At 40.9% G+C, this 18,191-nt stretch overlaps 1 pseudogene across 1 annotated transcript; it reads left to right on the top strand.

Moving 5' to 3' along the window:
* The first annotated feature begins 942 nt into the window (after nucleotides 1-942).
* LOC145099528 (large ribosomal subunit protein eL20x-like) lies at nucleotides 943-2,926 on the top strand (annotated as a pseudogene). The gene is made up of 4 exons (XR_013704623.1): nucleotides 943-1,130; nucleotides 1,271-1,386; nucleotides 1,482-1,545; nucleotides 2,365-2,926. The product of XR_013704623.1 is annotated as a large ribosomal subunit protein eL20x-like (transcript).
* Nucleotides 2,927-18,191: the final 15,265 nt, after the last annotated feature.

The raw sequence follows: 18,191 nt of genomic DNA, 5'->3' as shown, positions 1-18,191 counted from the left end.
TGTCGTGTTTAATAAACCAAAAAGTAGCTTATAAGCTAGCTTTTTGAAAAACTACTTAGACTAGTTTTTTAAAAGTTTTTAAAAAAATTTCTAAATACACCTCCCAATTAGTTATAGAAACGCATAATCTTATATGTCATTTTACATAATTTTATATATTTCAGCTAGTTTTACAAAAAAACTAATTTTTATTAGCTAGCTTTTCAGCTATCAACTAACTTTTAAATTAATAGCTAAGAGTTAGTACGCCAAACATTGCCTTAACAAAAAACTAGAATTGAGATCTACCTAACTAATTTCATTTCTATGTTTTCGGAAAATATAAAGAATATACTGTTTTTTGCTATCAATAATTCTCGGTCTAATTTGAATATATGTACTTTTTTTAAAACTAGAAAAAGGTATGCACTGCCGCTTTTGGACTAAATTGCAAATCCTTAAAAATACTGTGGCTAACAATGAAATTCAAAAACTTTGGTGGCAAATTTCTTATATATCTAAAACTTCACTGTTCATAAGCCCTTTGGGATTTAATTATATATATAATAATAGTAAAACTCTTAGAGAATTCGAGAACATTATATATTGGGATTAGATATCTATCTTTCCACAACATCAATCCTCTTTTTATCTATTTCTTCTTTTACATTTCACCGACAACACTATCTTTATGTGCAATAAGATTTTTGCACTTTTCAATGTGTATGATGTTGACTTATTCATAACTCATTATAGCATCCACAATATAGTTGGGCAATATCAACGAAAATTTCACACCCCCATAGAAGTTTTCATGATCTAAGCCAAAAACAATCAACCGGTTGTGAATCGAATAAATACAATTATCTTATCTTATTATTATTATTATTATTATTATTATTATTTCATAAATAGGAGCTAGCAACCCTTTTATAAATTAAAAAAAATTATTCCATAAGCTTGAAAAACATGCTTCCGTAAATTTAGATCACATGTTTGCTAAAAGATGGACTCAAGCCAACCCAACACCGGTCCATATAGACCCGGGCCAAACAACTAGGGTTCTTTCTCTAGCAATACCGCATTTCTCTGCGCAACACACAATTCCGTGAAATTGATCGACACAGCAGCATATCAAAATGAGTTACAAGGTGTGTTTCATCGTTTTTCATTTTCTCATATCGAGTATCTAAGCATTAAATTAGGTTTTCTGTAATTATCTTCGTTTGTTTGGATCATGATTTTACAAAATGGCGATAATTGAACGTGTATTTTGCTGTTTCTATTGCAGTTTCATCAGTTCCAGGTTGTAGGAAGAGCGCTACCTTCGGAGGCTGATGAGCATCCGAAGATCTATCGTATGAAGCTTTGGGCCACGAACGAAGTTCGTGCTAAGAGCAAATTCTGGTACATTACATTCGCTTTTTTCTTTCTTATGCTACATTTATATTCGCTATTGTATCTTTATAATGTGTTGATTTGTTTTTTGTGTTTGTAAACAGGTACTTTCTTAGGAAGCTTAAGAAAGTGAAGAAGAGCAATGGTCAGATGTTAGCTATCAACGAGGTAAAGCCTTCAACTTTTTGTTAATGTGTTTATGTATGTCTTGCACTTTTTCATGTGTATGAGATGTATGTATCATATGTACCCATTGTTTCAATTTAAATGTACATGATATGGTGACTTTAAAAATACTTAATTCTTGGTGAAAATTGGTCTATCATTGTTTTTGTTAATAATAATAAAAGTATTATTAAAACAATGTTATTGTGAATTTGTGATTATATTTTTGTTATCATCATGTTGATTTTATAAATAGGAATCTAATGATTTTTTATACTTAATGTTAGCAAATTTTCAATGCTAAAGTTGTACATTGCTATAGATTTTTCAAAATACATCGACTTAATAAGAAAAAAAAAACGAGTATTATGACTATGTTTGACTTACTAGCTGAAAAGCTGACTGATAGCTGAAAAGCTAGCTGTTAAATAAAAAGCTAGCTGATAGCTGAAAAGATAACTGATAAAAACTGATGTTTGGTAAAACTAGATGAAAAGCTAGCTGAAATATATAAAATTACATAAAAAGACATTTAAGAGTATTTGTTTCTATAATTAATTAAAGTGTATATTTGGAAAATTTTAAAAAAGCTCCTAAAAACTAGCCTAAGTAGCTTTTTAATATGCTAGCTTATAAGCTATTTTTTGGCTTGTCAAACACGACAATATAAAAAAGCTCGAAAAATAAGTTAGCTTATCAGCTAGCTGTGGCGCGCCAAACACAGCCTATATCGTATTATGAACAAAGTCAATGCACGAGGATATTTTTTGAACAAAATCATTATTATTTCTGATTTCTGACATTTATGGTTTGAATTTATAGATATTTGAGAAAAACCCAACAACGATAAAAAAAACTATGGGATTTGGCTAAGGTATCAATCAAGAACGGGTTATCATAACATGTTTAAGGAATACCGTGATACAACCTTAAACGGAGGGATAGAACAAATGTACACTGAGATGGCTTCCCGCCACCGTGTCCGCCACCACTGCATCCAGGTCATCAAAACCGCCACCATTCCAGCTAAGCTTTGCAAAAGGGACTCCACAAAGCAATTCCATAATTCCAAAATTAAGTTCCCTTTGGTGTTCAAGAAAGTTAGACCTCCAACTAGGAAGCTCAAGACCACTTACAAGGCTTCTAGGCCTAATTTGTTTGTTTGATGTTTATTTATTTATTTATTTTTTTTTAAAATTTAATTTAATTAGAAGTATTTGTTTTTTAATATAATTTTGGATTATTTGTAGCTTTTTTTTTTAAGACTTAGGGTGTTATACAATTAGATGTAGGATTATGGTGTTACGAGGCCCAATCTCTTTTTTTTGAGTGGGACAATATTTCAAAGTTTTGTCTCGTTAATATGAATATTGACTTGTTTTTCTTTTTCTTTGCATAATAATAGCAAATATAAGTTTTTTTACACATGATGGGAATGTATTTGAAGTTATTTTTTTTTTTATTCCTATTAGGATTGTACTTGTATTTTGTTCATTAATAATAAGGAAACCTTAGAAAAACCTTAGAAAAACGGAAATATATCCTGATGCTTAGAAAAACCATTATTTGTTATTTTTGTATTGTAAAAACAATATTTGTGAAATGATATAAACTACTTATTTTTTTTTTTTTAAAAAAATTGCTTTATTATCGCTCTTTTCAGGTTAAGAGGTTTGGTTATATCACTCTTTGCATTTTAGTCACTTTTTGATTAACCCTTGTATATGTTCTATTGTTGCAAAAAAGAATATATATGTTTTACGTACGTTTCTTATCATAGATATTGGTAACGAGAACAAAATATACCATGTTGATTACTTCTTTTATAATCATTGCCTCATTGGTCGTATCTGATTTTTGACTAAATTCATGAAATCGAAGTCTATTGATATACATATGAACAAGGCGATCTATTATTTAAAGAAGATCAACATCTAATTGGAAAGTTGCACTTTTTTTGAGTAAATTACAAGTTTGGTCTCTATGCTTTAGAAAAAATTGTAATTTCAATCCAACATTTTAATTTGTTTAATGTCGTTTTTAAGTTTATATTTTGTGATTGTGTGTTCTACTCAAAATTGCAAGTTTAATAAAAAATTTAAGGCATTTTATACAAAGCAGAGACCATATCTGCAACAAAATATGAAAATCTAATGATGACATTGGGACCATGTGAAAATTTAGATTGAAGTTGTGATCTTTAGTAGTCCCAATCTGAAAATTTAGATTGAAGTTGTGATCTTTAGTAAAGCAAAGCATAAGTACCAAATTCGTAATTTACTGATTTTTAATCTATGTTTCATAAACCAATTAGTGATTAACTAATTATTGTTTAAAGTTAATTTCTTAACAAGCCAACAAGTGGATTTTTGTATATTTTGTTGTACGATATAATGAAAAGTGAGGGTGATGATGAAAGCAACTCAAAAGTTGTATATAAGCTCCCCACCATCTCCACTCAATTAATTTCCTTTCTAAAGGATTTTATTTCCTATACAAGACTCTTTGATTCATTATATTGTCTGTATAAATGCTTCAGTTAAACTTTATCAATCCATGGCGAAAAAGGAAAAATCTAAGACTAGGATATATCTTTTTTAAGAGATGCATTAAAAAAATCTAATAAAGTTTTCAATCCATGGGACGAGTTCAGCATGGGCTTTCAAGTTTTGATTTACCATTTTTTTCAGCAATATAAATTTCTTTAAAACAATAACAAACACACTCTTTAATCTACTCCTAAATTACACCATGTGTAACATCCCATTTTAGAATAAACCCTAGACCCCATGATGTATTTACTTATCTTTTTATTTTAGCCCTAAAGTTGTAACGAAGTGTTCTCCACAAGAAGTTAAAGGTTATAATTTCTCGACGACCGGGGGGAGGGGGGGGGGGGGAGGGGTGATTTGTAACATTTGGACTAGATATGTAAAGATTTATGGAAGCAGGGGCTGTATGGTAAAAATTGGACTTACACTGAAATGGGTTCTTGGAGGCAGGAGCTAACCTTGTTAAATGATTAAGCACTCACCCTTTTAAGCCTAGGGTTTGGGTTTTGGACCCATTTTGATGGTTCCTAGGGGTAAAGCTAGAAACTTTACCCTTATAGATGCCATTTTAGTTGAGATGTGAGTTTTCAAGCTCTTAGATTCGTTAATGTCAGCTTAATTATTAAGATGTTGGGTTTCTGAAGAACTCGACGAGTTTATTGACAAACTTGGCGATTTGGCTCGGTTTTTCCCGACTTGGCAGTTCATGGAGAAACACAACGAGTTGAAGGACAACTCGGCGTGTTAGGTCAACTTGGGCCGTTGATCTTGACTTTTGACTTTGACTTTGACCAGAAGTTGATTTGGGTCGACCATTGGACATTTCTTGGGCCTTATTGTGTCATTTCGGGCTTGGACTTGTATTATTTGGGGTTCTGTTGGGCTAGATGTGAAGGTGTGTTTTGGAAATGTTAATGGGCTTTAAGGAAACGCCCATATGGGGTTGGGGTCAATTTGGAAAATTAGGCCATTAGTGGGCTTTTATAGATCTAGCAGTTTTGGGCCTTTTTGATTTTTTCAAGATGAATTAAGGGTAAAATGGTCATTTTACCCCAATCATGGATTATGGATCATAGGTTGGGACCCAATTGCTAAATGGGGTGTTATTTTGGTGTTGATAGCTCGGGAGGTCGTTAGGGCAACAATTAGAGATTTAGTTCAGTGAGCTTCTGCGTTCGAGGTGAATCTTCTCTCTATATCCATGGGTCGCAAACACCAATGTCGGCCCATTATGTGTTATGTGGATTGCTAGTTGTCTCTATGATACTTGCATGGAAGACCCTAGGAGGAGCCCGTGGCAATTGGATGTCAGACCATGAGGGAAAGCCCATGACATTCCAGATAAAGACCATTAGGGGGGGGGGGGGGAGCCTATGGCATAATAGATAAAGACCATTGGGGGAGCCCATGGCAGCTATATGTATGTTGCATGATACTTTGTGGTTGTATGTTGTATGGTATTTTGGGGAACTCACTAAGCTTCGTGCTTACAATTGTAGTTTATGGTTTCAGGTACTTTTGGTTCAAAAGCGAAGGGCCCAACTTGATCATAACGTATACACCCGTGTTTCCACAATTCGTGATTTTGGAAATGTACTCTGATAATTGTTTTACCCTTATATATTTTTAAAGGTGTTAATTAATAATGAATGAATGTTTTGTATATAATAAAAATGAAAATTTTACCCTCATATTTTGGGGATGTTACAGGTTGGTAACAAAGCCTTGGTTTGAGGGATTCATGCATATTCTCAGGTGTGTCGAACTCAAACTGAGGGTTTGGTGAAAATATTCATAAAATAAATGATTAAAAAAAAACAGTTTCTAACCAAGAAAGGGGTGTGAAGCGTGCAATCGGCCGAGCTCAAGTAAGTTTTCCCAAAATACCCTTACATGTGATCTGCTATGATTTGATTTATGAATATGTGAATTACATGCTAGTTAGGACTAAGGATTTGCTCACTTCTTGCATGATAGAATACTAGGAGCAATGTCTTTGTATGTATATTATATGAGCTGGTAGGCTTGCATGCTAGCGCTGATTAGCTAGTGGTAGTTCAGCCTGATATGTGATACTTTGTTGCATGGGGTGAATTGGATGTTATGTTGTGTAACATCCAAAAATACGACCCAATTTTTTTTGTTTTATAGTGTTAAAAATCGTGATACTGAAAACCATAATATATAAAACGTATGACATAAATCTCAAACATAATAAAATGTATCATATCAAACTGAATTAAACATGTGAAGATGTCTAATTAACTCCCAGGAAAACTGCTGAAGCTGTGGTGTGTGCGATGCTATCAACCCGAGCTCTTCCCTTTTATTACGGAAGTACTTGAAACCAAAACTGAAACTGTAAGCATGAAGCTTAGTGAGCTCCCCCAAACTACCACATACCATACAATCACATATAACAACTATTGGGCCATGCCCACTACATCGGACCGAAGTTCGGAAATTGCATCGGACATCGGACTGAAGTCCGAAAATTGCATCGGACTGAAGTTCGGAACTAACCAGGGCCTTGCACTCTGCATCGGACCAAAGTCCGGAACTACCGAGGCCTTGCCTCCTGCATCGGACCGAAGTCCGGAACTAACTGCATCGGACCGAAGTCCGGAACTACTGAACATAGCATAGCATAAACATATTAACTAGCATGAACATATATACTGCATACTACATAGGGCCGTAACCCGGAACATGTAACACATAAATCTGTCTGAGCCATGAAGGCATCAAACACCCTAACTACTGCATCGGAACAAAGCCCGGAAGCTACTGCTAACTAGTCGGGTCGGCATTGTGGCCGTAGACCCGTTCCTACTGGAAGGAAACTCACCTCGTGCACTGGCTGCTAAATGAACTGCTCTGGAAACTGTCTGCTGCTGCTCCGGTACCTCCCCGGCAGAAAAGATGACCAATAGAGTGTGTATTCTAGATCTACTTCCTCTTCCTTGAACTCTCCAACTTTCACATTCTCCTTCTTACTCCAAAGATGTATTCACAAGCAATAAACACACACACACACACACTCACTAAGAAAATGGCTAGGGTTTTGTTAGTAGGTGCTCTGGGGTGAAAGGGACGAGTTTGGGCGCATAATGTCACACCCCCAAACCTGAACGGCGGAAACATTCGGGGGCGGATGACTTCATGTGGTAGCGTAACAAATGGATACATAGTAAAGAAAGCAATACAACCATCATATATATAATTGAAAGTTTACATTTGTCAAAAGTTACATGTTCAAAACCAATTACAATATGATGCCAAAATACGAGATTAAACTGGCGCCGCAGCATCCCTTCATCAAAAGCATAATGATACCTGAAATTACTGATTCCCTAGGACATACAAGTGATTTTGAAAGAGTAGATCAGCATTTAAGCTGGTGAGTTTCATAAGTATTTAAGTGACAATGTTTGTATGAAATGAAATGTTTTGTCTTTGTTTGTTTGTGTTTAGAAAATCCTATATTTTCTACTAGTATAAAAGTAGCCTTCACTCAAGACCAATGTTTGTTTCCAAAATGTATGTAAGTGTAAAATAACCAATGTGTTTTGAAAACCTTGTAAATCAATGCATTTTTAATACCCCATGTGAGTTTTATAACCATACTATTGACTCGGAATGCCTATACACAACGTTCTTCAGGCGTTGGAATGTTATGACGTTTGTCACCCCAAACGGTGGACTGCAGCTAATAGTCAGGGCGCGGGTTGTCAAGCCCGTATAGATCTATACACAAACACCATGCTCTCCCTCCAAGGGATTCTGGTATATAATACAGGACTTGAAATGTGTACTCGAACGTACGTGAAGTTAGCGTCTCACAAAACCGTGGTATAAAAACAGATCTACTTGTTAAAATGTTTCATTTGTTCTTGTATACGAAAGTGACTTCTTGAAATTCATGTTTCTAGTACATAAGAGTTAGAAATTTGTTTGTAAAACTATACCTATTATAGTTTTCTAAAAGTGTGTCTCGTTTGTTTAGAAATACCTAGAAAAGGAATCATTTGTTATGAAAACATAGATTTTTAGTGTAGAGTCTAAGATAGACAAGTATACATATAATCTAAGAAAATGTTTAGTTTATACATGCATCACAACAATTTATATTTCAAAGGATGGAATATAACATATTTTGTATATATAAAAGTTCCCTATATAGTTTATAAATCACATGCGATTTGGATATATAAAAGCACATAAAATAATTGTTTATGTAACACACGATAATACTCGTGTGTTTACTTGTATTCCCCCCCTAGAGAGCATATAAAAGCATTTAGAATATTTAAAAATATTGATTAAGGGGTATGAAACTCACTTGATTGATTGGGGAAAACGAGAAGAAAATCGAGCAGAACTTCGGCTCGTGAAAGTTGATTTTCTCGGGATTCTCGGGAATCTCGGGAATCTCGGGAGAGTAGAACCTTCCTTCGGAACTTGAGTGTGAAAACCGGGGCTTCGGGAGGGCTTCGGGAGCTTAACCGCATAGTTTCAGCACGAGAGAGGGAAGAATGGAGCACCTAAACCCGGCACCCCAAGAGTTCTATTTATAGGGGGTATTTTTGAGTGCCACGTCGTGGCTAGGGTTGGCCACGTCGTGGGGAACAAGCCTATCCTCTTCCATGGATTGGACGCCCTCAGTCACCTGCCGGGTTGCGGCAAAACAGTGCCACGTCGTGGGGAGGCCTGACAGCCTCGGATTTTGGACCCCGAACTTGTAAAATCCATAACTTTCGCGTACGAGCTCCGTTTTCGACGTTCTTTATATGCACGCGTAGCTGAAAATATGATCTACAACTTTCGTTTAGACTTCATCGGCAAATTTTGACTTTATTTTTAATTATTTATTTTTAACGGGCCGGGACACGAAAAGTCCGTATAAAATTCATAACTTCTTCATCCGATGTCCGTTTTCGTCAGACTTTTCGCTGTTGCGCTACTAATGTTGAGACCTTCGATTCTCATTTAGGTTGTTTTGGTCAAAAGTCTCTCGAGCTCTATTTCGAGTTTTTAGCTGTCTACTGCTATATTCGGATCTTGGAAAAATCATAACTTCCTCATACGAAGTCAGATTTGGACGTTCTTTTTGTGTACGCTCATGGTTTAATGTTATCTATAACTTTCATTTAGATACCTAAGGCTAAATGCTATCGTATTGAAACTTCGCGTTTTCCGTTTAATCGGTGTTGTCGGTTTTGTCGGAAATCTTAGAATGGTCATAACTTCTTCGTTGTAACTCGGATTTTAGTGTTCTTAGTATTTATGTAAACCTTGACACAATGTCTAACATAATAGATATTCTTATAAATATTTTTACATATTTCATCTTCGAAGTTAATTTCATTATTTCAAAAGTAGCTACAATACTTGAATTTTTAGGTCATTACAAAGAGTTGAAATATCGGGTTGTCACACATAAGAGGGTTTAAATAGGTGCAAAAACCTAAAATTAGGGTTTTCCCCCAAACAGGCAAACTCACCGAGTCCAGTGTATGGACTCTCCAAGTATCTGGCTAAATACGCGTGCTCATCCCATCTCTACTCGATGAGTCGGGCAACAGACTCGTCGAGTTCCTCTCAAATAAAAATGGAAATCAACTTATTTAAACTACCGGGAATGGGGCGCTACAACTCTTCCCCACTTGTCTCAGACTTCGTCCTCGAAGTCTACTGCTGCTAAATCTTGGAACAACTCTGGATAGTGCTCCCTCATCTCTTCCTCTGCCTCCCACGTCCACTCAGACCCCTTCGGGTGCTGCCACTGCACCTTCACTAACTGAATCACCTTGTTCCTCAAGGTCTTTACCTTCCGATCTAAGATCACAACTGGTCTTTCGACATAATTCAGGCTGCTATCAACCTGAATATCTTCCATGGGTACAATCGCCGACTCGTCCACAAAACACCTCCTCAACTGAGAAACATGGAAGGTGTTGTGGATCTAGCTAAGCTCTGCTGGAAGATCCAATCGATAAGCAACCCGACCCACCCAGGCCAAAACCCTAAAAGGACCAATGAACCTGGGGCCCAACTTGCCCCTCTTCCGAAACCTGATGACACCCTTCCAGGGTGATACCTTCAGGAGGACCATATCGCCTACCTGGAACTCCAAATCTGAATGTCTCCTATCAGCGTAACTCTTCTGCCGAATCTGCGCAGTCTGTAGTCTACCACGGACCTGCTGGATCAACTCTGTCGTTTTGAGCACCACTTCAGTGCTCCCAGTGACTCGCTGACCGACCTCGCCCCAACAAATTGGGGTCCTGCACTTCCTCCCATAGAGCATATCAAAAGAGGTCGATCAATACTCAAGTGGTAGCTGTTGTTATACAAAAATTTCGCTAACGAAAGATACGTATTCCAACTGCCACCGAAGTCTAGAACACATTCCCGTAGCATGTCTTTGAGAGTCTGAATCGTTCTCTCGCTCTGCCCGTCCGTTTGAGGAGGGACAGCGGTGCTGAAATGGAGACGAGTACCCATCTCGTCGTGAAACCGCTTCCAGAATCTAGAAGTAAAACGGACATCTCGATCTGACACTACTGAGACAGGCACTCCATGCCGTGCCACTACCTCTCTCACGTAAATATCGGGTAGCTTCTCGGCCGATATACTCACCTAGATTGGTATGAAATGAGCAGTCTTCGTCAACCGATCCACTATAACACATATGGAATCCACCCCACGCGTAGTCCTGGGAAGCTTAGTGATGAAATCCATGGTGATATCCTCCCATTTCCACATTGGAATGTCTAGCGGCTGCATCTTGCCATGAGGTCTCTGGTGCTCTGTCTTGACCTTCCTGCAGGTCAGGCATCTTTCTACGTACCAGGCGACATCCCGCTTCATGCAGGGCCACCAGTAGTCGGGTCGAAGATCTCTATACATCTTTGTTGCCCCTAGATGGATGGAAAACCGAGACTTATGAGCCTCATCCATCAACACTTGCCGTACTCCACCCCAGTACGGCACCCAAACTCTCCCATGAAGGGTCAACAATCCTCTACTATCATAGTCAAAAGAAGCTACTCGGCCCATAATCCTCTCACACTTCTGCCTCTCCTCCTTGAGGCCCTCTACCCGCGCCTCCTTGATTTGCTCCAATAATGGAGTAACCACCGTCATCCTCAAACAAATGTCTCTGATCGGGGCCATTACTGCCTTGCAGCTCAGGGCGTCGGCCACTACGTTGGCCTTCCCTGAGTGATAAAGGATCGCACAGTCATAATCCTTCAACACATCCATCCACCACCTCTGCCTCATGTTCAGATTCGGCTGATCCATGAGGTACCTCAAGCTCTTATGGTCCGTGTAAATGGTACACCGGACCCCATAGAGGTAATGTCTCCAATCTTGAGAGCAAACACCACTGCCCCCAACTCCAAATCATGCGCAGGATAGTTAGTCTCGTGGGGCTTCAATTGTCTCGAGGCGTAAGCTATCACACGGTCTCTCTGCATCAGCACTGCCCCCATACCTGTGATCGAGGCGTCATAGTAGACTACGAAGTCCTCTATTCCCTCTGGCAGGGTAAGGATCGGTGCCTCGCACAATCTCTGCCTGAGGGTCTCAAACGCTACCTGCTGCTCAGGCCCCCAACGAAACGCCACCGACTTCTTGGTTAGTCGAGTGAAAGGCACCGCTATCTTGGAGAAATCCTGAATGAATCTCCTGTGATACCCCGCCAAGCCTAGGAAGCTCCGAATCTCGAATGGAGACTTCGGGACCTCCCACTGCATTACGACCTCTATCTTGGCCGGATCTACCAAAATACACTTCTGGTTAATGAGGTGTCCAAGGAATTACACCTCGCGCAACCAAAACTCGCACTTGGAGAATTTCGCAAAAAGTCTCTCCCACCTCAAAACTTCTAACACCTCTCTCAGGTGTTCCTCATGTTGCTCCTGAGTCTTGGAATACACCAAGATATCATCTATGGATACTATCACAGACCGATCCAACATCGGCCTGCATACGCGATTCATGAGATCCATGAACGCGGATGGAGCGTTGGTGAGCCCAAACGACATCACCACAAACTCATAATGACCATACATGGTCCTGAACGCGGTCTTCTACACATCCTCGCCTCTAACCCGCATCTGATGGTATCCGGAGCGTTAATCGATCTTGGAGAACCAAGACGCCCCTGGAGCTGATCAAACAAATTATTTATTCTCGGAAGTGGGTAGTGGTTCTTCACCGTTAACTTATTCAGCTCCCGATAATCTATACACATACAGTGCGACCCGTCCTTTTCCTTCACAAACAAAATCGGTGCACCCCAGGGTGAAATACTCGTCCTGATAAAACCCTTGTCTAACAGCACTTGCAGCTGCGTAGACAACTCCTGCATCTCTGGGGGTGCCAACCGAAACGGTGCCTTGGCTATCGGAGCCGCACCGGGAATTAGGTCGATCCCAAATTCGACCTGCCTCTCAGGAGGTATTCCCAGCAAATCCTCTGGAAATACATTTGGGAATTCTCGCAACACCGGGACATCGTCAACTGCCGTCTTACCTTCCTCCCGGGCATCTAAGACATAGGCTACATAACCGACGCAACCCTGCTGAAAATAGCGCCTCGCTCTCACCGCTGAACACAGAACTGGTCCGCGTTGTGGCCTCTCGCCATGTATCCCTAACTCTCCCCCACTGGGAGTGAGAACCCTCACTAATTGCAGCTCACAATCTATCACCGCCCCATTGGGGCTCAGCTAATCCATGCCTACTATGACCTTATTCCCTCGCAGGGGGATAGGGACCAAATCCACTGGAAACTGTTCATCGAATAACTACAGAGAACACCCTCTGTGTACCCTTGCAACCCTAACGGTCCTATCAACTGCTATCTCGACCTCAAGTGGACAATCTAGCTCCCTTGGAGCTCTGCTAAACCTCTTGCTAAGTGCAAGAGAGACGAATGACCGGGTAGCCCCCGAATCAAACAACACTGTAGCTGAAATGTCGTTCACTAAGAACGACCCTGTACAAAACATATACCCATAAGAAAATAAATAATAAAAAGATGCAGAGGTAAGAGAGAATTACATACCCGTCACCACATCAGGAGTTGCCTTCGCCTCCTCTGCTGTCAGCTAGAAAGCCCTACTTTTCGCCACTAGCGTCTCAGCTCGGCCCTGACAGCCATCTGTAATCCTCAAAGTAGCAGGGGCAGGTGCTGACACCTTCCCTGCAACCGCTAAACTCAGACACTGGGACTTTTTATGTCCCCTCTGGTTGCACTGAAAGCAAATCATATCTGACACTGCAATAGTGGTGGTAGTGGCTGTACAATCTCTGCTCAGATGCCCCGTTCGGCTGCACTTATAGCAGCCGGAACTCCTTGCCTTGCACACCTCGTCGTGCAATCTCCCACACTTTCCACATCGGCTGTGGCTCTGCTGACTTCTAGATCTATGATCAGAAACCTTGGGCTTTTTGCCTGAACCCCCTGTACCCGAAGCTGCCTCCGACTTCCTCTTCCTTTCCATCTCAAGGTCAATCTCTCGTTCTCGAGCTCTGGCGATCATGACATCCAGCGTTTTACAGATGGACCGACTCACAAACTGGCGGATATCACTCCGCAGCATCTCATGATAACAGGCCTTCTTCATTTGCTCATCGGCTGCATACTGAGAAACGAGAAGTGCCCTCTCTCTAAAGTTGGCTGTAATTTCCGCCACTGACTCTGTGGTCTAGGTCAAATCCTGAAACTCATGTGCTAACTACTGCACCTCAATAACCGGTGCGAACTCAGCTCTGAACCTGGTAGAAAAGTCTGCCCAGGTCATGGCATCCAAAGCCGCGTCATCCTCGATGGCATGACCAACCTCCTCCCACCAATCCCGTGCTTTGTCCTTCAGAAGACAGGACGCTAATCTGACCTTGTCCCCCTCAGGACACCTGCTTGAGCGGAATGCGTTAGCCACGTCCGCCAACCACCTGGTACTCGCTATGGGGTCTCGCGCCCCATGGTAGTACAAAGCTCCACATGCCCGGAACTCCCTAAAAGTAAGCGTGCGCGACCCCATCATGGCCGCTACCTCAGCACGAAAGGTGCCTAGCTTCTCCTCCATCAACTCTAGTATACCCTCCTTGATCGAACCAAAGATCACTGGAGTCTGCTCAAGAATGATACGAGTGACTTCTGAAGTGAAGAACTCTCTAGTCTGCTCATCCAACTGTTCGGCTCCTGAGCCTGATCCCGACCCCTCTCCGGCACCTGAACTGCCGCTTGCTGGTCTAGAGCGCAAAACCACCATTCTGAAAACACATTACGATAAACGTCAGAAACACTGATATATCTCGAGGGATCACTACTACTACAGAACTTCCGGTCTCATCTCAACCTTCCTTGATTCGAGTACAGATCCTCTGGTTCCAGTAGTATGGGCCCCCTACTACCTTCCACATCTATCCGTACTTTCCTCAAGAACTGCCTCGACTCCACCCAACCACTACTACTGCTGTCGATCTCTACTACACTCATCCTAGGCTTGCCCTAGGGAAATCTTTGACTCAACCCTTACCAGTCCTCAGCTGCTGAAGGCATCCTTGTGATGCCAATTAGTCATGACCTGAATACCATCACATGTGGCGAGGCTCAGATAATCCTTCGAGTACAGAACTCGTCCCCACAACGGTTAGACTCAAACAAGAGCTGCACAGTAGGGCCAAATCCAACACTCTGAGATTATTCAACCCTGTTCACATGTGTTGTGGCACATTCACCTAACGACTAACTCCCATCACTCAGAGTCCCACAAAGCACAAAGCATGTAGCATTCGGACACGAAACTACTCAAGCAATTCTACCCTCATAATGAGAAGTTGTACTAGCATACAATGATAAGCTCGTGTTATCAGGCATAACCTAAACAGGCTATCCTACTGCTGTCTACTCGATACTAGCATGCAATTCTCATAAAGCTGGAATACACAAAGTAGGCACATAAGGCATCCTCCTAGATCCTTAGTCCGATACTAGCATACTTCTCTATTGAAACTGAAACAATTAATCATAATATAAACTTGTATGGGTAATTTGGGAGTACTTACTTGAGCTCGGCTGATTGCATGCACCACACCCTTTTCTCTTTAACAAAACTCTTTTCATTTCTAAGTTCTTTTTCAAAATGCTTTTCTTTTGAAAACCTTTTTCCATTTCCTTAGTTTGAGTTCAGATGCACCCGAGAGTGTATCCGAATCCCTCAAACTAAGGCTCTGATACCAACTTGTAACATCCAAAAATACGACCCAAAATTTTTTGTTTTATAGTGTTAAAAATCGTGATACTGAAAACCATAATATATAAAACGTATGACATAAATCTCAAACATAATAAAATGTATCATATCAAACTGAATTAAACATGTGAAGATGTCTAATCAACTCCTAGGAAAACTGCTGAAGCTGTGGTGTGTGCGATGCTATCAACCCGAGCTCTTCCCTTCTATTGCGGAAGTACCTGAAACTAAAACTGAATCTGTAAGCATTAAGCTTAGTGAGCTCCCCCAAACTACGACATACCATGCAATCACATATAACAACTATTGGGCCATGCTCACTGCATCGGACCGAAGTCCGGAAACTGCATGGGACTGAACTCCGGAACTAACCAGGGCCTTGCCCTCTGCATCAGACCGAAGTCCAGAAGCTGCATCAGACCGAAGTCCAGAACTACCGAGGCCTTGCCTCCTGGATCGGACCCAATTCCGGAACTAACTGCATCGGACCGAAGTCCGGAACTACTGAACATAGCATAGCATAAACATATCAACTAGCATGAACATATATACTGCATACTGCATAGGGCCGTAACCTAGAACAGGTAACACATAAATCCGTCTGAGACACGAAGGCATGAAACACCCTAACTACTGCATCGGAACGAAGCCCGGGAACTACTGCTAACTAGTCGTGTCGGCATTGTGGCCGTAGACCCATTCCTACCGGAAGGAAACTCACCTCGTGCACTGGCTGCTAAATGAACTGCTATGGAAACTGTCTGCTGCTGCTCCGGTACCTCCTCGGCAGAAAAGATGACCAATAGAGTGTGTATTCTGGATCTACTTCCTCTTCCTTGAACTCTCCAACTTTCACCTTCTCCTTCTTAATCCAAAGATGTCTTCACAAACAATAAACACACACACACTCACTAAGAAAATGGCTAGGGTTTTGTTAGTAGGTGCTCTGGGGTGAAAGGGATGAGTTTGGGCGCATAAGAGGGTTTAAATAGGTGCAAAACCCTAAAATTAGGGTTTTCCACCAAACAGTCAAACTCGTCGAGTCCAACATATGGACTCGTCGAGCATCCGGCTAAATACGCGTGCTCATCCCATCTCTACTCGATGAGTTAGGCAATAGACTCGTCGAGTTCCTCTCAAACAAAAATGGAAATCAACTTATTTAAATATATACCGGGAATGGGGCACTACATGTTGAGATGGGGATATCTATTGGAATCAGTAATTACTAAGTGTATGATTTAAAAATTGTACACGGTTAGGATCTTATAGCCTTAGAGTAATTGATTTGGCATTATTTCTTGTTCCTTTTCTGGTTGTGGTTCTAGGGTAGAGTCTGTTATTCGACAGTCTGTTTGGTCCTGTTCTGTGTATAACTTGCATGCATAAGGCAACCGAAAGTAAGAGTGAAATTTCTAGCATAAGTGATGGTGTTTGGGTTGAACGTTATATGACAGTTCTATGGGTAGGAGTGTTACTGCACGAATACTGCTTGCTTTGCGCTTTGTGGAACTCTTAGCTGATGAGAGTTAATCACTAAGTGAATACATCGATATCCATGAGGTGGGTGACTGGAATTATGGGGAGTTCTTCAGCAACTGATGGCAGGGTGAGGACGGAATATTGGAGAGCCTTGGAAGTGTTGCTGTAACATCCGGATTTCCAGGTACATTATTTATTCATTTATTTTGGAGATTTTGAGAGGGACTCGGCGAGTTTATGCTTAGACTCGCCGAGTAGAGTCGCGATTTTCCATCCGGGTTAATGACCGGACTCGGCGAGTCGACTAGTGGACTGGCGAGTACGCGCTGTTTAATGAAGCCCTAATTCCCCGGGTCTGAGCCCTATTTAAAGGGCTTTATAGCCTCCATTTGCGGCTACCTGTCCAGAGAGAGTACCCCTTTCGATCTTGAGCGTGTTGTTAGAGAATTAGAGCTCCTTTGTTCATTTTTGAGGTGGATTAGCTAAGGAAGAAAGGGTTTCCAGCAAGAAGGGGGCAAGAGGACTTCATTCCGGAGAGCTTTCAGCTTGAATCTTCATCTTTGAGTTATAAACTCGAGTCCATTCTCGTATTTTGTTGTTATAGTTGAATTTAGGGTTTCTTCATGCTTTATTTAGCTTGGATCTAGAGAAAGAGAGGTCCCATGGTGAAATGATACATAGATCTGGACCCTAAGAGGTCCAGAGGGTCCTTTCCATTCGACTTTATGCTTTCCCCTTGGAGTAATGAACTAGGGTTGTCATGAAATGAGGGATTTCACTCAAATGAGCATAGAGAACCTTACATGAGTGCCCAAGATTTGACCTTTACGAGATTATGATCTATGGATTGGAGGAGCAGATCTAACCTTAGAAGGTCAGATGAATGTTGTCATGGGAGCAACTCGTCGAGTCCATAAGTAGACTCGACGAGTCGAGTTGGGGTTGCCCCGCGATTCGTTGCCGAGTAACTCGACGAGTGAAGAGGGAACTCGTCGTGTCTGAGAGGTTTAAAATGATTCAGAGAACCCGCATGGACTCGCCGAGTCACTCGTATGAACTCGACGAGTCGGGTCAAAGTTTGACCGTTGACTTTTGTTGACTTTTAGGGTTTGGTCAACAATGGGGCCTTTGTGTCAAGAGAGGGGTAAAATGGTCTTTTACCCTTCTGAGGGTGCCAAGAGAGGGTTGAGTCTGGTCTCGAGGATTATATTTATGAGAGTATTTACGTTATGTGATTAGGCGGAGGCTAGACCATATTTCTACCGAGTTAGAGATTTACCGAGACATCCGAGGTGAGTCTTCTCACTATACATTACCTAGAGTGGTATTATGAGTTGATCGGA

The sequence above is a fragment of the Lactuca serriola genome, chromosome 1 (genome assembly GCF_051521515.1).
Source record: "Lactuca serriola cultivar US96UC23 chromosome 1, Lser_US96UC23_V15, whole genome shotgun sequence".
Classification (NCBI taxonomy): Eukaryota; Viridiplantae; Streptophyta; class Magnoliopsida; order Asterales; family Asteraceae; genus Lactuca; species Lactuca serriola.
This window is presented reverse-complemented; position numbering and strand designations above follow the sequence as displayed.